Source organism: Molossus molossus, unplaced genomic scaffold (assembly GCF_014108415.1).
Source record: "Molossus molossus isolate mMolMol1 unplaced genomic scaffold, mMolMol1.p scaffold_m16_p_2, whole genome shotgun sequence".
NCBI classification, from domain to species: domain Eukaryota; kingdom Metazoa; phylum Chordata; class Mammalia; order Chiroptera; family Molossidae; genus Molossus; species Molossus molossus.
Genome location: NW_023425355.1, coordinates 77,594,312 through 77,604,125, shown reverse-complemented (window position 1 = coordinate 77,604,125; position 9,814 = coordinate 77,594,312).

The window sequence follows — 9,814 nt, the reverse complement described above, 5'->3', positions numbered from 1 at the left end:
TGCAAATCAAAACAACAATGAGGTATCACTTCACACCGGTCAGAATGGCCGCCATCAACAAATCATCAAACAACAAGTGTTGGCGAGGGTGTGGAGAAAAGGGGACTCTAGTACACTGTTGGTGGGAATGCAGACTGGTGCAGCTACTATGGAAAACAATATGGTGTCACCTCAAAAAATTAAAAATTGAACTCCCATTTGACCCAGTGATCCCACTTCTAGGAATATACCCTAAGAAGCCTGAAACACCAATCAGAAAGAATATATGTACCCCCATCTTTGTAGCAGCACTATTTACAATCGCTAAGATCTGGAAACAGCCCAAGTGCCCATCAGTAGACGAATGGATTAAAAAGCTGTGGTACATATACACAATGCAGTACTACGCAGCGGTAAGAAAGAAAGATCTCTTGTCCTTTGAGACTACATGGAGGGACCTGGAAAGTATCATCCTGAGTGAAACAAGCCAAGCAGAGAAAGACAAATTTCATATGATCTCACTGATTTCTGGAATATAATGAACATAACAGTTTGAGGACAATCCCCTAAGGAGTGGGGAGCTGAGAGAGGGATGAACAACAGAATTTATATGCATATAGGCATGAACAGTGGACATGGACAACAATCGGGGGAAGGGGCGGGGAGGGAAGGGGGAGGGGGGAACCACTGGGGGAAAAAAGGAGAATCATTTGTAACAAAAATTAATCAATAAAAAAAAAAAAAAAAAAAAAGTGAACCTGTTATATGGAAGAACATATTCACCAATGACTCATCAGATAAGGGGTTAATTTCCAAAATACATAAAATACTGATACAGCGAACAATGCAATTTAAATATGGGCAGAGGACCTGAATGGACACTTCATCAAATGGCATATACAATGTTCAATTTGAAACATATGAAAAAGTGGTCAACATACCTAATCATCAGAGATATGCAAATTAAAACAACTTTTAGGTATAACCTCACACTTGCCAGAATGGTTACTATTAACAAGTTAACAAACAACAAGTGCTGGTTAGGATGTGGAGAAAAGGGTTCTCTAGAGCACTGCTGTTGGGAAGGAAGGCTGGTGCAGCCACTATGGTAAACAGTGTGGAGTTTCCTCAAAAAATTAAAAATGGAACTGCCATTTGAGCCAATGATCCCACTGCTAGGAATATATCCTAAGAATCCTGAAACATCAATCAGAGAGAATATATGAATCCCTATGTTCATAACCGTGCTATTTTCAATAAGTAAAATCTAGAAATAGCCCAAGTTTTCATCAGTAAAGGAGTGGATACAAAAGCTGTGGTAGCCTAGCCAATGTGGCTCAGTGCTGAGCATCAACCCATGCACAGAAAGGTTGCTGGTTTCATTCCCAGTCAAGGCCCTTGCCCAGATTGTGGGCCTAATCCCCAGTGGGGGGCATGCAGGAGGATGCCAGTTGATGTTCCCTCTCATTGATGTTTTTATCTCTCTTTCCCTCTCCCTTTCTCTCTCTCTAAAATTAATAAGGAAGGAAATTTCAAAAATAAAAATAAAAGTGCTGTGGTAAATTTACACAATGGAATACTATGCATCTGTAAAAAAATAAGGATTCTTACCCTTTGAGACAGCTTGAAGGGACCTGGGAAGTATTATGCTAAGCTAATAAGCCAGTCAAAGAAAGACAAGTATCACATGATCTCACTTATATGTTTAATCTAATGAATAAAAATAAACTGACAAACAAAATAGATCTAGAGACATAGAAGCAGGGAACTGACTGATGAACCTCAGAGGGAAGAGGTGAATGGGGACAAGAAGAGATAAACCAAAGGACTTATATGCATATATACATAACCAATAGTGTGGTGAAGGCAGGAGGGCAGGAATGGGGAGGAGGGGTCAGTGTGGGAAAAAGGGGTACAGCTGTAATATTTTCAACAATAAAGGTAAATTTAAAAAATAAAATCAGGAATACGGCAAGAATGCTCACTCCTATTCAAGGTAGTACTACAGTACTACCTAGCCAGAGCAATTAGGCAAGAAATAGAAATAAAAGACACATAAATAACAGAGATCAAATTTAAATTGTCTTTTCAGATGACATGATCTTATCTATAGAAAATCCTAAAAACTTCATTAAAATTTGGTAGAACAAGTAAACTAGTTCAGTTAAATTGTTAATTACAACATCAACATAAAAATGTCTGTTACATTTCTATACACTAATAATTAACTATCTGAAAAGGAAATTAAGGAAACTATCCCATTTACAATAGCACCAAAAAGAATAAAATACTTGGGGATAAACTTAACTAAGAAGGTGAAAAATCTGCATACTGAAAACCATAATATATTTATGAAATAATTTAAGACACAAGCAAATGAAAAGACATCCTGTGCTCATGGATTGGAAGAATTAGTGTTTTTAGAATGTCCATACTACCAAAGTGATCTACACAATACAATCACTATCAAAATCCCAGAGGTATTTTTTTTAATTAATCCTCAACCGAGGATATTTTTTCCATTGATTTTTAAAGGGATTGGAAGGGAGGGAGTGAGGGGGAGAAAGAGAGAGAGACAAATTGATTGGTTGTCTCCCACATGTATCTCAACCCGTGCTGGGGACCAAACCTGCAACCCAGGTATGTGCCCTTGACCAGGTCAAACCCAAGAACCTGCAGTCTACAAGCTGACGCTCTGACCACTGAGCTGCACAGGCCAGGACCCAAAGGCACTTTTTTGCAGAAATAGGAAAAACAATGATAAAATTCATAAGGAACCAGAAAAGACTGTGAATACTCATGTCAATCTTGGGAAAGAAAAACAAAATTGGAACTATTACACTTGCTTATTTCAAAGTATATTACAAAATTCTAGTAATAAAAACAGTATGGTACTGACATAACAATATACAGATCAATGGAAATAAATAGAAAGCCCATAAATAATTCCATGCATATACAGTCAACTGTGTTTTGGCAAGGGTGCTAAAAATAAACAGTAGGGGAAAGATAATGGGCTAAAGACTTAAATTTAAGATCCCGTAAAACTCCTTGAAGAAAACGTAGGGGAAAATCTTTGTGACTAGTTTTTCTAATGATTTCATGGATATGACAACAAAGGCACAGGCAACAAAATAAAAAAATAAACAAGTGAGATTGCAGCAAACTAAAATGGTTTGCACAACAAAAGAACCAAGTAAAAAGGCAACATATGAAATGAAAAAAAAATATTTGCAAACCATATATCTGTTACAGGGTTAATTTCCAAAATATACAAGAAGTCCCTACAAATCAAAAATAAATAAAAAAAACAAATAAACAAAATAATAACCTAATTAAAAATGGGTTGAGCCCTGGCTGGTTTTGCTCAGTGGTTAGAGTGTTGGCCCACAGATCAAAGAGTGTCTGGTTCAATTTGGTCAAGGGCATTAAAAAAAATGGACTAAGACCTTAAATAGACATTTCTCCAACGAAGAGCATACAAATAAACAACAGGTATATGAAAAATTCTGAACAGCACTAATCATCAAGGGAATAAAAATTAAAACTACAAGGAGATATATTATCAAACCTGTCAGGATGGCTTTTATTAAAAACACACTAACAAACAACAACAAATCAATAGACAACAAAAATTGGCAGCAAAGTGGAGAAACCAGAACACTTGTACACTGTTGGTAGGAATGCAAAATGTTGCAGCCACTCCAGTATGAAAGATTCTTTAAAAATTAAAAATAGAACTAACATATGATTCATCAATTCTACTTAGTATTTATCCAAAAGTATTGAAATCAGTAGCTTAAAGACATATTAGCACTCCTATGTTCATTACAGAACTATTCAGAATAGCCAAGATGTGCAAACAACCTAAATGTCCATTGATAGATTAATGGATAGAGAAACCATGGTATATACACACAATGGAATATTATTCAGCTTTAAAAAAAGAAAAAAAAATTGGCTGTATTCAACAATATAGGTGAACCTTGAAGACATTATACTAACTGAGATGAATCAGTCACAGAAAGACAAATACTGCATGATTGCACTGATGTGAGTATAAAAAGTCAAATTCATAGAAGCAAAAAGTAAAATGGTATTTTCCAACACCTGGGGAGAGGGGGAAGTTGGGAGTTATAAATTAATGAGCATAAAGCTTCAGTCAAGCAAGATGAACAATATTAGGCCCATAGTCGACAATAATGTATTGTACACTTAAAATTTGTTAAATGGTAGATCTCATGGTAAGTTTTCCCCCACAATAAAAAAAAATAAAAATAAATATTAAAGAGAACATAAAAATATAATATACATCCTGCTATGATAATGATGATGATAGCAATAGTAGAAATAATAATATTAGCTCTCATTTATTGAGTGCTTAGTATATGCCAAGCACCTTGCTAAGGGTTTTCTATGCATTCATTTAACCCTAACAACAGCTTGAGCTCCTTTCTCTCCAGGATCTCAGTTTCTCCTGTAAGGTAGTGGGACAAAACCCAGTATTGGAGGCAGAGTGTTGAAGAGTAAGCAGCCAAGAACTACAGCAGGAAGGTGTCCTGTTCCCCAGGATCTGCTGACTGGTTTTGTTGTCGGGCTTCCGGTGCTAAAGGTGAGGGATTAAAAATGCATCCTCAATCTATTCAATACTGCCAAAAGGAAATATATCCATTTCCACTTACCATATTGGAGTTGAATTAACTATCATCTTCATGAGACATTAAATTCCAATGGGAAAGTATTAATAGTATAAATTTAGGAACTACCAGTTGGGCTGTTTCCATCTCCTTGAAAGGAGGTATATATTGACAGGTAGATGATGTCTCCAGCCCAGGAGCCTGACTGGAAGATGCTAGGTAGATGGTCACCATGTCTTCCCCCTCTTTCTTCAGGCTCTTTCTGGAGAGAAAGGTGTATTACATATGTCATAGAAACTTCCCTCTTAAACCTGCTTGTGTTTGTCCACCTGAGCCTCAGAGGTATTTATCTTGTGAGAGTTGTTCTGGTGCTGTACACGAACGAAGCCCTCATCTTCCACTTTCAGAATCTGATGAATTAGTTTTTGAAACAACATCCTTTGGTACTTCTAATTTGATTACCATTCCTTTTAATTTGCTTTTCACCACCAAAGCTTTCTCACAATCTTTATTGGAACCAAGACAATTTGGCAGCTAGGTATTTGGGATTTAATAAGTCACCTGCACAACCCAGCATGTCTACAAATAGCCAGTGGTATTAGATTTCTTAGCTTCATTTGAAACTTGGTGCAGCTGACCTGAATAATGAAACAGGGGGATCAAAGTTATAAACTCCCTCTGAACATTGCTTCATTAGAATACCCTTATAAAAAAAAAATTAATGGGACTCATCTCATCAGCTCTATTTTATGGCATTTGATTAGACCACTATTTTCTCAGAAGGTCGCTTTTCTTTAAACAGTTGAGTATGTATGGCCTGCTGAATAGAATGAACTTTGGACCACTAAATTGCAGCATTATGGTTATTTAGTGTAATTTATGAAAAACGACAGAAACCATGATCACTTACTTATTATTGCTAATGATATCTCAACTTATCTGAACAGGTATGAGTTTGGAATATTTCTCCCACCCCCAATATGCATTCTGGAACACTTCTTAAATTAGAAACCTCAACAAAGTTATTTGGAAGTACAAACTCTACATATGATAAATTCAAAATTAATAGCACCTGCACACAATCTTATGAACATCCACCATCAGCAGCCTTTCAGGAAAGCTATGTATTTTAATTGTGTTTACCTAATGAGTCCCTTCAATTCAGTGTTTGACTTATGAATCAACAAATTTGGTAAAAGGCTCAATGGACTTTCAGTGCAATATATTCCATTAGTGCATTGGCATCTCTCTGTTTTGAGATATGAGAGAAGATGTTGAACTTATGTAGTATTTATTTCAAACATTGTGAGGATTAAAGTAGTATAACATGCCACTCTTTTCTGATTAGTGGGAAATCAATAGTTGGAATTGCCTTGCAAATGTAAAAGCTATCCTAAAACAGTTGCTGCCTGAATTTATAATCTCCCAGAATATTGACTAGATGTGGTCCTCTCAAGTATGTAGTAACCAGGGAACAGTGTGGTGGAGTAATGAGCAAGGACATACATTTTGTTGTGGGTCAGAGCTAGGTTTGCATACTTCTATCACTGACAGCCTTGTGACCTTAGGTAAGTTTTTAGTCTTCTTGAGACTTTATCCCCTTATGTGAAAAATAGAAATGTCAATACCGAATTCATTGAGTAATTTCAAGGGTTAAAGGAAAGGGCACAAGTAAAGTGCATAGCTTGGCTTGATTCACAGTGGACATTCAACAAATGTCATTGATCTTCTCTTCTAGAGGAGCAAAGCCCAGATTTAAGGCTCATTTCCAATTTACAGTGTCCAAGGTCGTCATTGGAAATTTCAAGAAATTTTTTAAACAAAAATAGTTTTATTCAACCTTCACTTAGAAAGTAATACCAGAGTTAGAGCATCTAGGGTATGGATGAGGTAGATTGGGTGCCTGTCAAACTCAGAAATCCCAGAGTATAAACCACACAGGAGTTTTTGTCTGGTAAATCTTTTTTTCTGTAATGATTGACACTGAACATCAGAACAATATCTTTAGTTCAAAGTGAAAGTGTCTTGGGCCTGCTGAAATAAATAAGATTTTCCTTTGTCACTGGCTCATTTGGGAAGAACGACAAAGATTGCCTGTCTTTGTGTGGGCTAACCCGTAGAACCCCAGCACTGGCAAATATTCAGCATGTCTCTGTGTTTTCACACTAATGATGCTGCAAAATGGTCAACTTATTTTCATGGTTTTTACAGAGACACCTGTAATTCTGTTGTTGGTAATGTGCTGAAAACTGTGGAGAGAAGGGTGCGTGAAAGAGTGAACATGGGTTAGGAGGCATTTTACACTTTACCAGTTCCTGAACCGTGGCACTCTCTCATGATTCTCTGGTCTAATCTCTACTTAACCACAAACTTACTCCTTTAAAATTCCATGTTTGAATTTAAGTATGATTACAGTTGATGCCCATGCTCTAATGACCAGTCAGATTCTCAGCGCAGCCCTCTGGAACAGTTTTACTTTCTCTAAATTTTGTCTCTGCCTCTAACTACTCTTTAGCAGTTACCAAGGAAGAAAATTCCTTCCAAAAGTTTTCCGAGGCAACAAATGGATTATACTAAAATTGGGTACTACAATTTTATTCTAGCTGAACTGAAAATCATTTCTGGTGGAATCCTCCATTTCTCTAGGCTTGTGTTTGTTTTAGGGGGGAACTTCTGCTAGAGTGACACTGTCAGTTTCTCCACACTCTATCTGATTGGTGCAATGAGATAAAAGAACTAGGCACCCTCACTGCAGTTTTTACTTTCACATCTGCTCGCCTACCCAAAGGTTACTATCTGCCATGCATACTGGGTAAGCTCTGTACCAAAGATTTAGCAGTTAGTATGACCTGGGCCCTTCCTTCCAGGAGTTGATACCATTTAGTGAGGATTCAGATAAGTAAATTAAAAAAATTGCCATTAAAATAGAGGGTGATAATCCCAGTGGTAGAGGAACACTCTGGGAGCATAAAGGAGGTGCATCTGACCAATTGCATCAACAATTTCTTGAGTCAGGATATTTAAATTAAGTAAACAACAACTGAGCAACAACTTGGAGGTTGCTCTTGCAGCACATATATTAAAAATCCCATCTGAGTAAAGCTCTGTGTTAGGAGCTGAAGATATAAGAAAGAATAAGACACAGTCAATGTCCTTAAAGAGCCCATAGTCTAATGAGGAAAACTTCCAAGTAAACTAAAACTCTCAGTACAGTACAGTGAGTCATGCACAAATAACTGTCAGAAAACAGAGAAAATGACATGAATGCAGCCCAGAGATCAGGGAAAGCTACCTAGAGAAGATAACTCCTGAGCATATTCTGAAGGAATAAATAGAATATATTGGGTTGAAAAATACGGGCAAGTTCAATCAAGACAAAGGGAACAACATAGTCAAGTGCATAGAGATGGTGCTGAGCATGGAGCTTTGAGGGATGAACCTTGGAGGATAAAGAGAGGTCAGATAAGGACCTCATAAGCCATGCTAAAAAACTGGGACACTTGTATTTGATGTTCTGTAAAAACAAATCAGATGGGAATAAGTCTAAAGAAAGGGGTATACACTAGAGGGTGTTGGGCTATGACAGTCCAAGGAAAAATTGATGAGGGCCTGAGCTAGGTTAATAAGAGAAGTAAAAGAGAACATAGAGATGTGGTGTTATTTGGGAGGTACACTGATGAATGACTGGTTGGACATGTGGCTGAAAGAAAAGGTGTTGTCTATGATGACTCCGAGTTTTCTATTTTTTGTCCTGCTAAGATTGGGGATAGAGTAAAAGCAAGGGTGGTGGAGGTGTGAGGAAGGTGATGAACTTCATTTTGGACACACAAATTTGAGATAACTCTGTGTCATCCTGGTATCACAGGGACTTCCAAAGAAATATATTTTGCAAAAGAGATTATGCTTCCTATTTGTTCTCCTTTTCTGATCTAAATTTGTGGTGTCTAATCCAGTGATCTTAAATTGATATAGAAGAGACATCAAAGAAGATCTAGAACTCTACCACTTATATAATGAAAAAAATGAACCTCATCCAACCCTCCCAACCTGCTCTGTGTATCCCTACTTGATGTTCCTGCTATTCCAATGCAAAAGGTGTCTAAATAACTATGCCACAAATACTCTGGGAGGGAGATTAAATTGAAAAAATTGGCACAAAGTCTTCTTTTCTTTTGACACACAGTGTGGCTTCTGTGGTAAATGAAGAAAGAATAAACCATAAACACAAAAGAATTGCAGGCCCATGTTCTTCTAAAACGAGTTTTGAGAGGAGGACAATACATATGTTGGTTTTGCTTTTATTTGGGTCACTTTTCATTTTATTTTTATTTTTTTTCTTTATTGCTTTTAGAGAGAGAGGAAGGGAGAGAGAGACAGAAACATTGATGAGAGAGAACATCTATTGGCCACCTCCTGCATGCTCCCCACGGCAGATCAGGCCCACAACCTAGGCATGTACCCTGACTGCCTGGATCTTTCAGTCTATGGGACAACACTCAGTCCACTGAGCCACACTGGCTGGGCTGTGCCACTATTTAATATTAACTTTATTGAGATATAATCCACATACCATACAATAAAAGCCTGTATAGTCACTCCTAAGATGACACAACTTTGGGCATCAACACAGTCACTAAGTAAAATAAGAAAGAGGCCACAGAATATGTTAAACTTTTGGCTACGAGACTGAAGGAGGCTAAAGAAAAACACCAGAAACAAATTGCGAAGAGGCATAGGCTATCCTCTCTGAGAATTTCTACCTCTAAGTCTGAGTCCCATCAAAAATGAAATTTTCTATGAGTAACAAATAAATAAGAACAAACAGAAAATAGTAAAAAAAAATCAGTCAAGTTTAATAACTTGAACAGGACACTACTGGCCCACTCTAAATCCACTTGTGCCCAAGGAAGGAGACAGTCGAGTAGAAGGAAAAGTGTTGCCATGTTACTTACTGCCTTATGATTGTGCTCAACTTATTTAATGACTCTGGGCCTTGGTTTCCTGATCTATATGTTTTCTGCATCATTTTAAAGAACTTACAAGAAAATACTTAGGAAAATTTTATGAGAAATAGACCTAGAATGCTAGAGGAATTTTCAGATGCCATTAAATTAGTTTATTTTATAGGGATGACATACTGCTCCCTCAGGGGGAAAAAGGAGGCTGTTTTTTGCCTAACAAACTGAGATTAACTGAAA